At 46.7% G+C, this 18,673-nt stretch overlaps 1 protein-coding gene across 1 annotated transcript in view; it reads right to left on the bottom strand.

The window, feature by feature from the left end:
• Positions 1-18,673, bottom strand: part of LOC120041250 (cotranscriptional regulator FAM172A homolog) — a gene marked incomplete at its 5' end in the record, with an annotated part of 104,074 nt that overhangs the window by 42,103 nt on the left and 43,298 nt on the right. The window lies entirely within an intron of this gene.

Below are 18,673 nucleotides of genomic sequence, written 5' to 3'. Positions count from 1 at the left end.
AACCCCAGGTGCCAGGGTTCCCCATCAGACCAGACACAGAATATACCTCTACAACACCTAGCCAGGGTTCCCCATCAGACCAGACACAGAATATACCTCTACAACACATAGCCAGGGTTCCCCATCAGACCAGACACAGAATATACCTCTACACCACCTAGCCAGGGTTCCCCATCAGACCAGACACAGAATATACCTCTACAACACCTAGCCAGGGTTCCCCATCAGACCAGACACATAATATACCTCTACACCACCTAGCCAGGGTTCCCCATCAGACCAGACACATAATATACCTCTACAACACCTAGCCAGGGTTCCCCATCAGACCAGACACAGAATATACCTCTACAACACCTAGCCAGGGTTCCCCATCAGACCAGACACATAATATACCTCTACACCACCTAGCCAGGGTTCCCCATCAGACCAGACACATAATATACCTCTACACCACCTAGCCAGGGTTCCCCATCAGACCAGACACATAATATACCTCTACACCACCTAGCCAGGGTTCCCCATCAGACCAGACACAGAATATACCTCTACAACACCTAGCCAGGGTTCCCCATCAGACCAGACACAGAATATACCTCTACAACACCTAGCCAGGGTTCCCCATCAGACCAGACACATAATATACCTCTACACCACCTAGCCAGGGTTCCCCATCAGACCAGACACATAATATACCTCTACAACACCTAGCCAGGGTTCCCCATCAGACCAGACAGAGAATATACCTCTACAACACCTAGCCAGGTTTCCCTATCAGACTAGACACAGAATATACCTCTACAACACCTAGCCCGGGTTCCCTATCAGACTAGACACAGAATATACCTCTACAACACCTAGCCAGGGTTCCCCATCAGACCAGACACAGAATATACCTCTACAACACCTAGCCAGGGTTCCCCATCAGACCAGACACATAATATACCTCTACACCACCTAGCCAGGGTTCCCCATCAGACCAGACACATAATATACCTCTACAACACCTAGCCAGGGTTCCCCATCAGACCAGACACATAATATACCTCTACACCACCTAGCCAGGGTTCCCCATCAGACCAGACACATAATATACCTCTACAACACCTAGCCAGGGTTCCCCATCAGACCAGACACAGAATATACCTCTACAACACCTAGCCAGGGTTCCCCATCAGACCAGACACAGAATATACCTCTACACCACCTAGCCAGGGTTCCCCATCAGACCAGACACATAATATACCTCTACAACACCTAGCCAGGGTTCCCCATCAGACCAGACAGAGAATATACCTCTACAACACCTAGCCAGGTTTCCCTATCAGACTAGACACAGAATATACCTCTACAACACCTAGCCCGGGTTCCCTATCAGACTAGACACAGAATATACCTCTACAACACCTAGCCAGGGTTCCCCATCAGACCAGACACAGAATATACCTCTACAACACCTAGCCAGGGTTCCCCATCAGACCAGACACATAATATACCTCTACACCACCTAGCCAGGGTTCCCCATCAGACCAGACACATAATATACCTCTACAACACCTAGCCAGGGTTCCCCATCAGACCAGACACATAATATACCTCTACACCACCTAGCCAGGGTTCCCCATCAGACCAGACACATAATATACCTCTACAACACCTAGCCAGGGTTCCCCATCAGACCAGACACAGAATATACCTCTACAACACCTAGCCAGGGTTCCCCATCAGACCAGACACAGAATATACCTCTACACCACCTAGCCAGGGTTCCCCATCAGACCAGACACATAATATACCTCTACAACACCTAGCCAGGGTTCCCCATCAGACCAGACAGAGAATATACCTCTATAACACCTAGCCAGGTTTCCCTATCAGACTAGACACAGAATATACCTCTACAACACCTAGCCCGGGTTCCCTATCAGACTAGACACAGAACATACCTCTACAACACCTAGCCAGGGTTCCCCATCAGACCAGACACAGAATATACCTCTACAACACCTAGCCAGGGTTCCCCATCAGACCAGACACATAATATACCTCTACACCACCTAGCCAGGGTTCCCCATCAGACCAGACACAGAACACACCTTACACCACTGCGGCTGCCCACCACGGAACCTCACACCAATTATATTATTAAAGAATACAGATCTACAGCAAACAGATAAGAGAACCACCCTTAACCACACACACACACACACTGACATACACACACACTGACAGACACACATACTGACAGACACACATACTGACACACACACACTGACACAGGCACACACCTGACACAGGCACACACACAGGCACACTGACACACACACACACACACTGACACACACACACTGACATACACACACACACTGACATCCAGACCTACAATGGGGAGAGAGAGGTAACAAAGGACAGACAGTGCCCCCTAGTGTTTTCATCAAAGAGAAATAAGACCAAATGAAGTAACCATCTCCCTGAGGGGCTGGGTGGAGGGGACTGGGGGCTGGGTGGAGGGAATTGGGGGCTGGGTGGAGGGGACTGGGTGGAGGGGACTGGGGCTGAGTGGAGGGGAGGGGACTGGGGGCTGGGTGGAGGGGACTGGGGCTGGGTGGAGGGGACTGGGGCTGAGTGGAGGGGAGGGGACTGGGGTGGGGTGGAGGGGACTGGGGTGGAGGGGACTGGGGCGGAGGGGACTGGGGTGGGGTGGAGGGGACTGGGGCGGGGTGGAGGGGACTGGGGCGGGGTGGAGGGGACTGGGGCGGGGTGGAGGGGAGTGGGATGGAGTGGACTGGGAGCTGGTTAGAGGGGGCTGGGGGCGGGGTGGAGGGGACTAGGGCCTTGGTGGAAGGGACTGGGGCCTTGGTGGAGGGGACTAGGGCCTTGGTGGAAGGGACTGGGGCCTTGGTGGAAGGGACTGGGGCCTGGGTGGAAGGGACTGGGGCCTGGGTGGAAGGGACTGGGGCCTGGGTGGAAGGGACTGGGGCCTGGGTGGAAGGGACTGGGGCCTGGGTGGAAGGGACTGGGGCCTGGGTGGAAGGGACTGGGGGTAGAGTAAATGTGGAGGGTGGTGAAGAAGAGGTGGGGGGTATTAGAAGATTTTTGACACAGCCAATATGTTTTTAATGTTCCAGGCAGGCAGCTTGAGAGAGAGAGAGGGATAGAGAAAGCGAGTGTGCGAGAGAGAGAGAGCGAGAGGGAAAGAGAGAGAGAGCATGTGGGCAGGAGAGGCAGGGAGAGTAGCAGGCCATGCATGAAAGCGGACATCATTGAGTCCAGAGGAATGGTTGAGTGTGAAGTTGTCCAATAGGAAGAGCTGAATACAGAAGGCACTGAAACACAGGCTGAATGCCAGCATGGCCTGGCCACTGATTCAATCACTGATTCCCCCCCCCCCCCCCACCGATCATAATGCACGACCAGACGAACACACACAAACAGGGCACAAACACATGTGAAAGTAGTACACACAATTGCTATACGTGCAATTAAGACATCCACACTACAAATATGTAGACATGCACACAATAATCAGCATTCTTGTGCATGTTATCATATAGTTAGAAACACACACACAGACAGACACACATAGGGAAGCACACGCTGTAACAAAAGTCCCAAATCAGTCTGATTCACTTCTCTTCATATCTCTTCACCCCCTCACTTCATACTACCTCCATTACACACATAGACTTGGTGGTTGTGTGTGTGTGTGTGTGTGTGTGTTTGTGTGAGAGTGCGTATGTGTTTATTTTCCTGGGATGGACAGCGCTGTGCGTAGCCTCAGATTCCCACCGTGAAACAAGGCCTGCACCTCATTGAGTTCCGCATTCAGCTCCAAGCCAGCTATGACATCAAAGACTGTTCCAAGCTAGGAGCCAAAGATGCAGAGGTTCTCTCTCTCTCTATCCCTCGCTCCCTTTTTTCTCCTCCCTCTCCCCGCTGCTTCACAACCCATCGTATTTCACAGCACATAAAACCTTAAAATGGCACATAAAACAGTTCATCTCTTTTCAGTGTCCGCTTTCCCGATTTAAAAATATAATATGTTTTCCCGCAGGTACATAACTTAAACATACCCCCGCAAAAACCAGTCATAAAGAAGTCCAACATGGCTCTCGCTGTATTGGATGGTGTATTATATAGAAAGGGAAAGAGGGATACCTAGTCAGTTGTACAACTGAATGCCTTCCACTGAAATGTGTCTTCCACATTTAACGGAACAGTGGGTTAACTGCCTTGCTCAGGGGCAGAACGACAGATTTTTGTCAGCTCGGGGATTCCATACAGCAAACTTTTGGTAATACCACCACAACAGCATAGCACAATAAGCACACATTGCCAGATGGACTTCCAACTTCCTTGTATGATATTGTCTCTTTACCTACACAGTATTGCATGTGAAAAGTGCAGTACAATAACCTCAACCATCAAACAATTGGAATTTCAAAACATTGAAACATTGAGCGCTTTCAACAGAGCGCTATAAAATACTGTCTCTACAAAAAACACAGAGGTGGAGAGAGACAGACAGAGAGAGACAGGCAGTCAGAGGGGAGGGGGGGTACATTTAACATTTACATTTAAGTCATTTAGCAGACGCTCTTATCCAGAGCGACTTACAAATTGGTGCATGCACCTTATGATATCCTGTGGAACAACCACTTTACAATATCCACTTTTACACTTTACACACTTTACACTTTACACACTTTACAATATCCACATATCCCTACCGGCCAAACCCTCCCTAACCCGGACCCGGACGACGCTAAGCCAATTGTGCGTCGCCCCACGGACCTCCCGGTCGCGGCCGGCTGTGGCAGAGCCTGGGCGTGAACCCAGAGACTCTGGTGGCGCAGCTAGCACTGCGATGCAGTGCTCTAGACCACTGCGCCACCCGGGAGATCTAGAGATCTAGAGGGTAGAGAACAGAGAGACAGGCAGTCAGAGGGGAGGGGGGGTAGAGAACAGAGAGACAGGTAGTCAGAGGGGAGGGGGGGTAGAGAACAGAGAGACAGGCAGTCAGAGGGGAGGGGGGGTAGAGAACAGAGAGACAGGCAGTCAGAGGGGAGGGGGGGTAGATAACAGAGAGACACCGTGGAAGAGGGCTACAGAGTCAAACCAGAGTCACAGAGTTCAGTGACATTTATACCAGAACCCGCCTGTCCTACCCCGAAATCTGCATTTCAACACTTTATTTTCCCACTCTTTATTTTACCCACAGATGTTTTCTGTTGTTCTACTTTTGACTAAAATACATTTCCACCAGCTGTGAGTCGTGGGTAAAAGCTGGTGTATATCTCACATTTAGATATCGTTGAGTAATACTTGCAAGACCTCACCAGGCCAACTTCCTTCCAGAAATATTTTGATTGTGTGTATTTAAATGGCGGTGTATCTATTCCAATTCCCTGAACTTGGTGGTTTTCCCAATAGAAAATGCTAGGATAAAGGCGAGACGTTAGACAGGCTATCTGGTTGAGCTATCTGTAGACTCTCCTTATTCTCAACCCTCAATCTCCTCTCTGCAGTCTACCCCTCCACTGTTCAGTGCAGCTAGCAGACAACACAGAGATCACTAACTACATGTAATGTTATAGTTAGAGGGACGGAAAGGAGGACTGGACAGAGGGAAAGGTGCGGAGAGGATGAAGAAGAGGGTGAGCGGGATAGAGAGAGAGGGACAGAGTGAAGGAGGGGCTAAGGCAGAGTGGTAGAGGGAGAGTTCACCTCTGAGACAGAGAGAGAGGGACAGAGTGAAGGAGGGGCTAAGGCAGAGTGGTGGAGGGAGAGTTCACCTCTGAGACAGAGAGAGAGGGACAGAGTGAAAGAGGGGCTAAGGCAGAGTGGTAGAGGGAGAGTTCACCTCTGAGACAGCGAGAGAGGGACAGAGTGAAGGAGGGGCTAAGGCAGAGTGGTAGAGGGAGAGTTCACCTCTGAGACAGCGAGAGAGGGACAGAGTGAAGGAGGGGCTAAGGCAGAGTGGTAGAGGGAGAGTTCACCTCTGAGACAGCGAGAGAGGGACAGAGTGGAGGAGGGGCTAAGGCAGAGTGGTAGAGGGAGAGTTCACCTCTGAGACAGAGAGAGAGGGACAGAGTGAAGGAGGGGCTAAGGCAGAGTGGTAGAGGGAGAGTTCACCTCTGAGACAGCGAGAGAGGGACAGAGTGAAAGAGGGGCTAAGGCAGAGTGGTAGAGGGAGAGTTCACCTCTGAGACAGCGAGAGAGGGACAGAGTGAAGGAGGGGCTAAAGCAGAGTGGTGGAGGGAGAGTTCACCTCTGAGGCGGAGAGAGAGGGACAGAGTGAAAGAGGGGCTAAGGCAGAGTGGTAGAGGGAGAGTTCACCTCTGAGGCGGAGAGAAAAGGAGAGAGAGATGGAGAGAGACGGAGAGAGAGACGAGAGAGATGGAGAGAGAGAAAAAGATGAGAGAGATGGAGAGAGAGATACGGAGAGAGAGACAGAGAGAGAGATGAGAGAGATGGAGAGAGACAAAGAGAGATACGGAGAGAGAGACAGAGAGAGATATGAGAGAGATGGAGAGAGAGATGAGAGAGAGACGGTGAGAGACAGAAACATGTTCACGGCAGGAGGATCAGGGTAAATAAAAGCATTTCTCTCTCCACCACATTGTTAGAAAGCGAGGGTTGAAATAGAGGGCGAGGAAGGAGGGAGGGAAGGGAAGTGGGATGGAAGCTAATGAAACTCAGGGACCCAGGTATGTACGGTGGGGCTCAGATGGAGCTGTGTGTGTGTGTTTTGTTTATTACAAGTATATTTGCATGAACACACCATTAGATAAGAGGATAAAGGAAGTGAAGAAAGGAGAAGATGAAGAGGTAACCAGAAGGCTGAAAGAGAACGTGAACCTGAATTGAGAGGGAGAGGAGTCAGGAGTGTGAAACATTATGAAGATATCACTGGTAAACTTTCCACTCTCCTTTCCTCCTCCTCTGCTCCCCTCCTCTCTTTCCCCAGCAGGTCTGAGATATTGGATTTGAACTCTCTGTAGCACTGTCTCTGGGAAAAAACGAAGTGATCAATGAGAGAAGGCACTGGGCTCTCATGGACAGGCCAATCAATGGTAGAAAGAACCTTGCCCAGGGCCTTATGCAAATAGAAGCACGTCCTGAAACCTCGGGAGTGAACATGCGCATTAGATCAATGTGCCAGGGTAACACCTTACAACTATATCAGCCGCAGCCAGTACATATGTCATGATGAATCCCTTAAGATTCAAGTGAACTCTTAAACTAGGTTGGTTTTCTACACTGGCCTGAAAAGGAGGAAGGGAAGGAGAAAAAGGAAAATGAACAAATCCTTTCCGCACACAACAGACTAGGATGGATTTTTCCTCCTTTTCACCCACAGAGAGAAAAAAAAGAAGAGAACAAAAAAAATGTGAGAGAGGAGAATTATGAATAGTCACCTCAACAATACTTGTTTGAGACGTAATGATTTTCAATTATATCGCCATGGTAACGTGTGTGTGTGTGTGTTTGTGTGGAGGAAGAGCGGTGTGTGTGTCGAGGAGACAAACACAGAGAGCGAGAGAGAGAGAGACACAGAGAGAGAGACACAGAGAGAGTGAGAGAAAGAGAGAAAGAGAGTGAGAGAAAGAGAGCGAGAGGGAGAGAGAGAGGGAGAGAGAGGGAGAGAGAGGGAGAGCGAGAAGGATAGAGAGAGAGAGAGGAAGGGGGAGAGAGAGAGAAAGAAAGAGAGAGAGAGAGAGGGGGGGAGAGAGAAAATAAAGAGAGAGAGAGAGAGAGAGAGAGAGAGAGAGAGAGAGAGAGAGAGAGAGAGAGAGAAAAAACCAACTCATGAGAAAACAAAACAAATATTAAAAAATATTACTTGACACATTGGAAAGAATTTACAAAAAAAACTGAGCAAAATAGAATGCTATGCTAAACAGAGAGTACACAGCGGCAGAATACCTGACCACTAAGACTGACCCAGAATAAAGGAAATCTTTGACTATGTACAGAGCATAGCCTTTAGCCTTTCTATTGAGCATAGCCTTGCTATTGAGAAAGACCGCCGTAGGCAGACCTGGATTTCAAGAGAAGACATGCTACAGTATGTGCACACTGCCCACAGAATGAGGTAGAAACTGAGCTGCTCTTCCCAACCTCCTGCCCAATATATGACCATATTAGTGACTCGTTTCCCTCAGAATACACAGATAGACAATACACAAATTTGAAAACAAATCCAATTTTGATAAACTCATATCTATTGGGTGAAATACCACAGTGTGCCATCACAGCAGCAAGATTTGTGACCTGTTACCACAAGAAAAGGGCAACCAGTGAAGAACAAACACCATTGTAAATACAACCCATATTTATGTTATTTTATTTTCCTTTTTATAAAATAACTATTTGCACATCATTACAACACTGTATATAGACACAATATGACATTTGAAATGTCTTTATTCTTTTGGAACTTGTGTAATGTTTACTGTAGATTTTTTATTATCCATTTCACTTGCTTGACAATGTAAAAATATGTTTCCCATGCCAAATAAGCCCCTTAAATTGAAATGTAAGAGAGAGAGAGAGGACACTACATGAGTTTAGACCATACATACATACAGACAGACAGACACAGTGGGTAACAAAGCCAGCTGAGGTTAGAGAGGAGATCTGTGGCTGATTAATCTGATCTGCTCTTAGGAGGGGTCAGTCAGTCTAGACAGTCCTGATGCAGAGCACTACAAAGCAGCAAATAGATATCAGGAAGCACATGCACACACAATTCAATCTGCATGGTGAAACATCACCAGCAAAACAATACCATCATTCAAACATCAAATGCAAACAGACAAACAAGGAAACAATTTCCGGTGAAAGGAGGTACCGGAGGTGGGAGGGGTAAGATACATTTCACAAACTCCTCAAAAATGTCATGTATTAAAGCAAAGATGATCGCAAAAATAAAGAAAACAACACAGGTGAAAATAATGGTAGTCTATTGAGGGGAAATCTTCACAAAGGCTATTGTGAGTATCCCTTTCAGACGAAAAACCGGCCTTCATTTCAGAGACCGCCATCTAGCTACCTTCTGTCACAATGCTGAGGTAGTACAGCTTTGAAATTAATGGCCAATGAAGGCCATTTGTACATCATCGCGGTGTCGGATAGAAGAATTCAGTTGGGGGTACAATGTGTTGTGGAGTAGAAAGGCCTTGGTCTAGGTATAGAGGCCTCTTTCACAAGCAGACAAATCAAACCATATCATTCACATCAGCTTTGTAGCCAGGGCACTTAAACATTCTAATTTAGACTACATCCTTACATGAAAATGAGAGGCTCTCTGAGACTATTCATCAACAGATACATTTTCAGTATTTCATCTCTAATACAGCATAGATCAGTCCCTCCAGGATTTCACAATACAATGTTGGTGATATCTGTGGCCAAAAATGCTCGATTTCAAGGAAACTTTTTTAAAATCATGTTTATTTCATATAAAGCAATAAAAAGTCATATGTGCTCAATATTAGTACAATTTTAAGCAGAATATGTCTCTATTCTGCCTGCAGCATGTTCTATTTTCTTGCGTGCACAGTTGTTGGCCTGACCACGTCTCTGGAGATGATGCGCTGAGCCAAAAGAGCATGTATCAATCCTTCATTTCGATTCATTGATTCATTGCGGCCTGCAGTTCAAAAAAATGATAATATTGATTCTCGAATCGATCAAAAGAGTAATTCAAAAAGAACCAATGGCAGGCGGCATGCGCGTACCGCTAGGACGCATGGGGAGGGAGTAGCTATGTTTTGTACCGTCAAAACTGTGAATATATGTAGAAGCCAGACAACATATTTTAAATTAAGCCTTTAAAATCGCTAGATCAATATATCAACATGCAACTGGGAGAGAGTGAGCGCTGTCAGTTATACAGTTGAAGTCGGGAGTTTACATACACCTTAGCCAAATACATTTAAACTCAGTTTTTCACAATTCCTGACATTTAATCCTAGTAAAAACTCCCTGTCTTAGGTCAGTTAGGATCACCACTTTATTTTAAGAATGTGAAATGTCAGAATAATAGTAGAGAGAATGATTTATTTCAGCTTTTATTTTTTTCATCACATTCCCAGTGGGTTAGAAGTTTACATACACTCAATTAGTATTTGGTAGCATTGCCTTTAAATTGTTTAACATGGGTCAAACATTTCAGGTAGCCTTCCACAAGCTACCCACAAAAAGTTGGGTGAATTTTGGCCCATTCCTCCTGACAGAGCTGGTGTATCTGAGTCAGGTTTGTAGGCCTCCTTGCTTGCACACGCTTTTTCAGTTCTGCACACAGATTTTCTATAGGATTGAGGTCAGGGCTTTGTGATGGCCACTCCAATACCTTGATTTTGTTGTCCTTAAGCCATTTTGCCACAACTTTGGAAGTATGCTTGGAGTCGTTGTCCATTTGGAAGACCCATTTGCGACCAAGCTTTAACTTCCTGACTGATGTCTTGAGATGTTGCTTCTATATATCCACATCATTTTCCTACCTCATGATGCCATCTATTTTGTGAAGTGCACCAGTCCCTCCTGCAGCAAAGCACCCCCACAACATGATGCTGCCACCCCTATGCTTCAAGGTTGGGATGATGTTCTTCGGCTTGCAAGCATCCCCCTTTTTCCTCCAAACATAACAATGGTCATTATGGTCAAACAGTTCTATTTTTGTTTCATCAGACCAGAGGACATTTCTCCAAAAAGTACGATCTTTGTCCACATGTGCAGATGCAAACCGTAGTCTGGCTTTTTTATGGCGGATTTAAAGCAGTGGCTTCTTCCTTGCTGAGCAGCCTTTCAGGTTATGTCGATATAGGACTCGTTTTACTGTGGATATAGATACTTCTGTCCCTGTTTCCTCCAGCATCTTCACAAGGTCCTTTGCTGTTGTTATGGGATTGATTTACACTTCTCGCACCAAAGTACGTTCACCTCTAAGAGACAAAACACGTCTCCTTCCTGAGCGGTATGACGGCTGCTTGGTCCCATGGTGTTTATACTTGCGTACCATTGTTTGTACAGATGAACATGGTACCTTCAGGCGTTTGGAAACCAGACTTGTGGAGGTCTACAATTTATTTTCTGAGGTCTTGGCTGATTTCTTTTGATTTTCCCATGATGTCAAGCAAAGAGGCACTGAGTTTGAAGGAATGCCTTGAAATACATCCACAGGTACACCTCCAATTGACTGAAATGATGTCAATTAGTCTATCAGAAGTTTCTAAAGCGATGACATCATATTCTGGAATTTTCCAAGCTGTTTAAAGGCACAGTCAACTTTGTGTATGTAAACTTCTGACCCACTGGAATTGTGAATAAGTGAATTATAAGTTAAATAATCTGTCTGTAAACAATTGTTGGAAAAATTACTTGTGTCATGCACAAAGTAGATGTCCTAACCGACTTGCCAAAACTATAGTTTGTTAACAAGACATTTGTGGAGTGGTTGAAAAACAAGTCTTAATTAATGACTCCAACCTAAGTGTATGTAAACTTCCGACTTCAACTGTATGTACAAAAGCGAACCAATCTGTGGGTAAAGCGACGCTGCGACTCAAACCCCAGTCACCCAAGACTGCTCTTTCTGCTACCGCACGGCAAGCGATACTGGAGCGCTAGGTCTAGGACCAAAAGGCTCCTTAACAGATTTAACCCCCAAGGGATGTTGAAGAGCACCCTCAGTCTGCTGCTCTCTCCACCGGCTGAGACTGACCATCAGATGCAGGCACCATCGGCCCAGTAAATAAAAATGAAAAGCATATCATTTAAAATGTATGCTCACTCAGCTGTGCTTCAAAAGTAATACAACAATGGATCTATTACCGGTGTGATCATATAGCCAACCTCAAACTTTGAAATATAAACTATTTTTAATGTCCCGAACAACAATGCACTGGTAGGGCAATTCAGGCAAAGCCAATATAAAAAAAACACAGCAAAAAAAGAAACGTCAACTGTTAATTTTCAGCAAACTTAACATCTGTCAACATTTGTATGAACATAACAAGATTCAACAACTGAGACATAAACTGAACAAGTTCCACAGACATGTGACTAACAGAAATTGAATAATGTGTCCCTGAACAAAAGGGGGGTCAAAGGTAACAGTCAGTATGTGGTGTGGCCACCAGCTGCATTAAGTACTGCATTGCATCTCATCCTCATGGACTGCACCAGATTTGCCAGTTCTTGCTGTGAGATGTTACCACACTCTTCCACCAAGGCACCTGCAAGTTCCCGGACACTTCTGAGGGGAATCCAACAGGTCCCAGACGTGCTCAATGGGATTGAGATCCGGGCTCTTCGCTGGCCATGGCAGAACACTGACATTCCTGTCTTGCAGGAAATCACGCACAGAACGAGCAGTATGGCTAGTGGCATTGTCATGCTGGAGGGTCATGTCAGGATGAGCCTGCAGGAAGGGTACCCCATGATGGAGGAGGATGTCTTCCCTTTAACGCACAGCGTTGAGATTGCCTGCAATGAAAACAAGCTCAGTCCGATGATGCCGTGACACACCGCCCCAGACCATGACGGACCCTCCACCTCCAAATCGATCCTGCTCCAGAGTACAGGCCTCGGTGTAACGCTCATTCCTTCGACAATAAACGCGAATCCGACCATCACCCCTGGTGAGACAATACCGCGACTTGTCAGTGAAGAGCACTTTTTGCCAGTACTGTCTGGTCCAGCGACAGTGAGTTTGTGCCCATAGGCGACGTTGTTGTAGGTGATGTCTGGTGAGGACTTGCCTTACAACAGACCTACAGGCCCTCAGTCCAGCCTCTCTCAGCCTATTGTGGACAGTCTGAGCACTGATGGAGGGATTGTGCGTTCCTGGTGTAACTCGGGCAGTTGTTGTTGCCATCCTGTACCTGTCCCGCAAGGGTGATTTTCGGATGTACCGATCCTGTGCAGGTGTTGTTACACGTGGTCTGCCACTGCGAGGACGATCAGCAGTCCGTCTTGTCTCCCTGTAGCGCTGTCTTAGGCGTCTCACAGTACGGATATTGCAATGTATTGCCCTGGCCACATCTGTAGTCCTCATGCCTCCTTGCAGCATGCCTAAGGCACGATCACGCATGAGCAGGGACCCCGGGCATCTTTCTTTTGGTGTTTTTCAGAGTCAGCAGAAAGGCCTCTTTAGTGTCCTACGTTTTCATAACTGTGACCTTAATTGCCTACGTCTGTAAACTGTTAGTGTCTTAACGACCGTTCCACAGGTGCATGTTCATTAACTGTTTATGGTTCATTGAACACGCATGGGAAACAGTGTTTAAACCCTTTACAAAGAAGATCTGTGAAGTTGCTTGGATTTTTTACAAATGATCTTTGAAAGACAGGGTCCTGTCTTATCCGAGTGTAGGGCCTATAGGGCCTACTGCACAAACCTCATTGCTACAGTACTGTTTTTGCAATTGGTTAATGTTGCATAGGCTTCATTTTTTTTAAAGTCATGTGAAAAAAAAAATATAGTAGTAGCCACTTTCAATGCAACATACCAAAACAAGACAAACTATGGAAGAGATTTTGTTGTAGGCAGAACATATCGGAGTAGGATTCTATTGCATTGACACACATTACTCAGCCCTACTCTACACAGACCGGTGCAACATATTCTGATCCAAGATGGCGTAGCAGTGAGACGTCTTTGTCCTGTCGTGTCGTGTCACTTGTATATATCTTTTTCTTCGCATATCTTTTAAAAATATTTTCCTAAACCTCAACCAATAAATACTCTCCTGCAACCCGCCTCACTCAATGTGGCGTGGATCTGCTTTTTTCTAAAATATTTCTATTTACTTCGGATCTGGAATCCCTCAACTGAAGCTAGCCAACTAACTACCTACCAGCCAGCAAACCACTGCTAGCGGTCATCAGCTAACCTTTAGCTCGGAAAGGTCTCGCCAGTTCGTACAATCGTGACTCAAACCAGAGCATAACGGACCTATTTTTCTCTCTCCATATCCCCAGATTCCTACCGCAAACTCTGAACATTTTCATCTGGATCTTCGCAACTAGCTAACCACAATCCTGGGTGATTACTCCTGGCTAGCGTTTCCATCCCGGAACAAGCACCAATTAGCCTGAAAATAGCCCGGCTAGGGCTCCAGAGCTACCACCGAAGCCCAATCCTGGGCTACAATATCCGGACCCATCCTACTGCCGGTACGGTGCACTGAACCCCGCCGACAACTGGAATACCGACATAATCTGCCCGAGGATTCCAACAGGCCCCTCAGGTGCGACGTCCGGTGAAGGCCCATTCTGCTACCCGCGGCCTGCTAGCTACCTAGAGCTACTTGGAACCCCACTAATCCACGACTGGTCTATCGAGGTAACCGCACGAAGAGGATCTGTATGGCTTGTTTTGTTGTCTGAGCGCTGTACTCAGATTATTGCATGGTGTGCTTTTTCGGTAAAGCTTTTTTGAAATCTGACACATCGTTTGCATTAAGGAGAAGTGGATCTAAAATTCCATGCATAACACTTGTATCTTTTAGCAATGTTTATTATGAGTATTTCTGTAAATTGATGTGGCTCTCCGCAAAATCACAGGATGTTTTGGAACTACTGAACATAACGCGCCAATGTAAACTGAGATTTTTGGATATAAATATGAACTTTATCGAACAAAACATACCTATATTATGTAACATGAAGTCCTATGAGTGTCATCTGATGAAGATCATCAAAGGTTAGTGATTCATTTTATCTCTATTTCTGCTTTTTGTGACTCCTCTCTTTGGCTGGAAAAATGGCTGTGTTTTTCTGTGAATAGGTGCTGACCTAACATAATGATATGTTGTGCTTTCGTCGTAAAGCCTTTTTGAAATTGGACACTGTGGTGGGATTAATAACAAGTTTATCTTTAAAATGGTGTAAAATACTTGTATGTTTGAGGAATTTTAATTATGGGATTTCTGTTGTTTTGAATTTGGCGCCCTGCAATTTCACTGGCTGTTGTTGAGGTGGGACGCTAGCGTCCCGAATATCCCTAGGAGGTTAAACAGGTTAATGTCAAGCCCTGCATGTTTTTTTAAGAAGTCTCATGGAATGTAGGCCTACATTGAACACCACACATTGGCAGCTACTGTAGGCTGAATGATTTAACAGCTATTTCCATGTTAAAATGTTATGGGATACATTTTCCCCATTGTTTTTGATGGTAGGCCACTCTGGAAGGCCTACCGGAGACATTCTCAAATGTACTGTTTCATGCATTCTCCACAATCACGTCCTCACGAGAACGTACTCAAGAGAACGTGGTCGGATAAAGCACTCGGAGCATGAGAGTGTGGAGCACGGTAGTATGCATATTGGTGTGCTTACGGACATATTCAATCAATCCTTATCCCAGTCTGCTGTTCCCACATGCTTCAAGAGGGCCACCATTGTTCTTGTTCCCAAGAAACCTAAGGTAACTGAGCTAAATGACTATCACCCCGTAGCACTCACTTCCGTCATCATGAAGTGCTTTGAGAGACAAGGACCATATCACCTCCACCCTACCTGACACCCTAGACCCACTCCAATTTGCTTACCGCCCCAATAGGTCGACAGACGACGCAATCACACTGCCCTAACCCATCTGGACAAGAGGAATACCTATGTAAGAATGCTGTTCATCGACTACAGCTCAGCATTTAACACCATAGTACCCTCCAAACTCATCATTAAGCTCGAGACCCTTGATCTCGACCCCGCCCTGTGCAACTAAGTCCTGGACTTCCTGACGGGCCGCCCCCAGGTGGTGAGGGTAGGAAACAACATCTCCACCCGCTGATCCTCAACACTGGGGCCCCACAAGGGTGCATTCTCAGCCCTCGCCTGTACTCCAAATTCAGCTTGTCACCAAAAACACTCACAAACCTTTACAGATGCACAATCGAGAACATCCTGTTGGGCTGTATCACCGCCTGGTACGGCAACTGCTCCGCCCACAACCGTAAGGCTCTCCAGAGGGTAGTGAGGTCTGCACAACGCATCACCGGGGGCAAACTACCTGCCCTCCAGGACACCTACACCACCCGATGTCACAGGAAGGCCAAAAAGATCATCAAGGACAACAACCACCCGAGCCACTGCCTGTTCACCCCGCTATCATCCAGAAGGCGAGGTCAGCACAGGTGAATCAAAGCGGGGAACGAGACACTGAAAAACAGCTTCTATCTCAAGGCCATCAGACTGTTAAACAGCCATCACTAACGTTGAGTGGCTGCTGCTAACATACTGACTCAACTCTAGCCACTTTAATAATAAAAAATTGGATGTAATAAATGTATCACTAGTCACTTTAAACAATGCCACTTTATATAATGTTTACATACCCTACATTACTCATCTCATCTCGTACTGTACACAAAGCACCTAATACAGACAACACTCACACACACAAACATGCACTGACACACACACACACACAAAGCTGTGTGTATTCAGATGAGGGCCTGCTGTCTTGCTGCGCTGGCTGGCACATTTGTCATGGTGGTCCTTTGGTTTTACATCAAACAAAACTGGACGCTTTGCATATGGCTCCACTAACTTCTGCTAGGGTGCCCCTGCATTTATCATCCCTTCTCACCCCTTCCTGCCTAATGTGGCTCTGATAGCATGCCTCAAAACACATGTCTGACGAAACACTGCTGCTCTGCTCGATACAGACAAACTGGCTTCTTCAGGCTACCACTACGGCTGATATAGAGAGAGAGAGAGAGAGAGAGAGAGAGAGAGAGAGAGACAGAGAGAGAGACTCCCACTGCACTCCGCCAGCTATGTAGAACCTTGAGATTGGGAAAAAATCCTTTAGAACACACTACTACACTCAACTACTCAGACATTCAGAGGACAGGGGATGAATACAGTACTAGTTGGGGATGTTCTGTCCTGATATGATTTTGTTTTTCACTGTGGTGAAAAAAGAAGACTAAGAAACAGCAGCATCTGGCTCATGTGTGAGGAGCAGTAGATAGTGGTATCGGAGAGAGAGAGAGAAAAAGAAAGAAAGAGAGAGAGAGAGGTGGAAGAGAGAGAGAGAGATGGAAGAGAGAGAGCGAAATAGAAGAAAAGTATAATTTGGTAAAGGGTGTTGAGTTTTCAGGAAAGCAGTGTTTGACAGAGCTAGGAGTCAGAGAGGGGGGGGGGGGCAGTGGTGAACTGTAGGCTTAAGGAACATATTTGTGACTTCCTCAGTGGCGCGCCACAGGAGAGCTGGCCAGTTGGCACGGTGTGTTCAGACTGAGGCCTCGGCTGGTGCCAGTCCTGGAGACTGCCAGGCTCTGAGTCCTGGGCAGAGAAGAGCAGAGACCTCAAGGTCACTATAGGTACAGGGGCTGGAGAAGGGAGAGGGGGAAGATGAGGAAGAGGAGGATAACAGGGTGAGTGAAGCCAGAGAAGACTTTGCCTATGTTAGGTCCCAGAGAACTTGTCACCAGAGCAGAGAGAATGAGAGTTCTCTGAAAGCACCAGGGATAGACCCAAGTCCTGAAACACACATTAACATGAATGTGTTCTCTCGTGTGTTAAGTTAGGCATCGGTCTCTCCAACCGATCGGTGGAAAATAGTCTCATAATAGCTCTCCAACCGCTGCCACCATCATCATCTAACTCCTAGCATCTCATCCACCCACCGAGAGTTTACAGGGAATGAATGTCCACCAACTTCTTCTCCATAATGTGCCCTCCTCAAACAACATTGCTCACATCTGAGACTACCTGCGTATGTATGGAGGCAGACAGGGACACAGAGAGGGAAGAGACACCATAGAAAAATATATCCATATCTCACACATAGAAAATACACACTTGTGTGTGTGTGTGTGTGTGTGTGTGTGTGTGTGTGTGTGTGTGTGTGTGTGTGTGTGTGTGTGTGTGTGTGTGTGTGTGTGTGTGTGTGTGTGTGTGTGTGTGTGTGTGTGTGTGTGTGTGTGTGTGTGTGTGTGTGTGTGTGAATAAATCTACACATTCTGTAGATCCTGTTGAGAGATGGTGGGGCGGTTGGTTGGCACCCACACATTTGTGTATTGGGAGACAGATACATTCTTACATAAGCCCTTATATAACGCAGCCCGTCTTGTCCAATAACCTCGCTCCTTTTTCACTGCGGGAGCAGGAAGGGGGTGGGTTAAGCACCCCCCGTCCCCCCATTCTCACCCCTGGCAACAGAGGAAGATGAAAAGGAGAGCACAAGCAGACAGGCAGGCTGACAGAGACAGGTAGACAGGCAGGGCCCCCTCTGGCTCTCACTGGGCTGTGGGTCCATGAGTGTGAGGGTACGCACAGGATAGCTGCTCCGTGATGTCTTATCCATGCTGTTTGAATGGGCTTTGCTGGTACTGGTAGCAAATGAAAGTCAGGGGTCTACATTTCATCTAACCTCATCTCCCCAAGTCCTTAAAGCCAAGTACAAGGGCTTGAGTGAGTGAGTGAGTGAGTGAGTGAGTGAGTGAGTGAGTGAGTGAGTGAGTGAGTGAGTGAGTGAGTGAGTGAGTGAGTGAGTGAGTGAGTGAGTGAGTGAGTGAGTGAGTGAGTGAGTGAGTGAGTGAGTGAGTGAGTGAGTGAGTGAGAGAGAGAGAGAGAGAGAGAGAGAGAGAGAGAGAGAGAGAGAGAGAGAGAGAGAGAGAGAGAGAGAGAGATACAGAGATACAGAGAGAGA

The sequence above is a fragment of the Salvelinus namaycush genome, unplaced genomic scaffold (genome assembly GCF_016432855.1).
Source record: "Salvelinus namaycush isolate Seneca unplaced genomic scaffold, SaNama_1.0 Scaffold424, whole genome shotgun sequence".
In the NCBI taxonomy this organism is placed as follows: domain Eukaryota; kingdom Metazoa; phylum Chordata; class Actinopteri; order Salmoniformes; family Salmonidae; genus Salvelinus; species Salvelinus namaycush.
The sequence above is the reverse complement of the archived record's forward strand: the minus strand, read 5'-3'. Positions and strand labels throughout refer to the sequence as shown.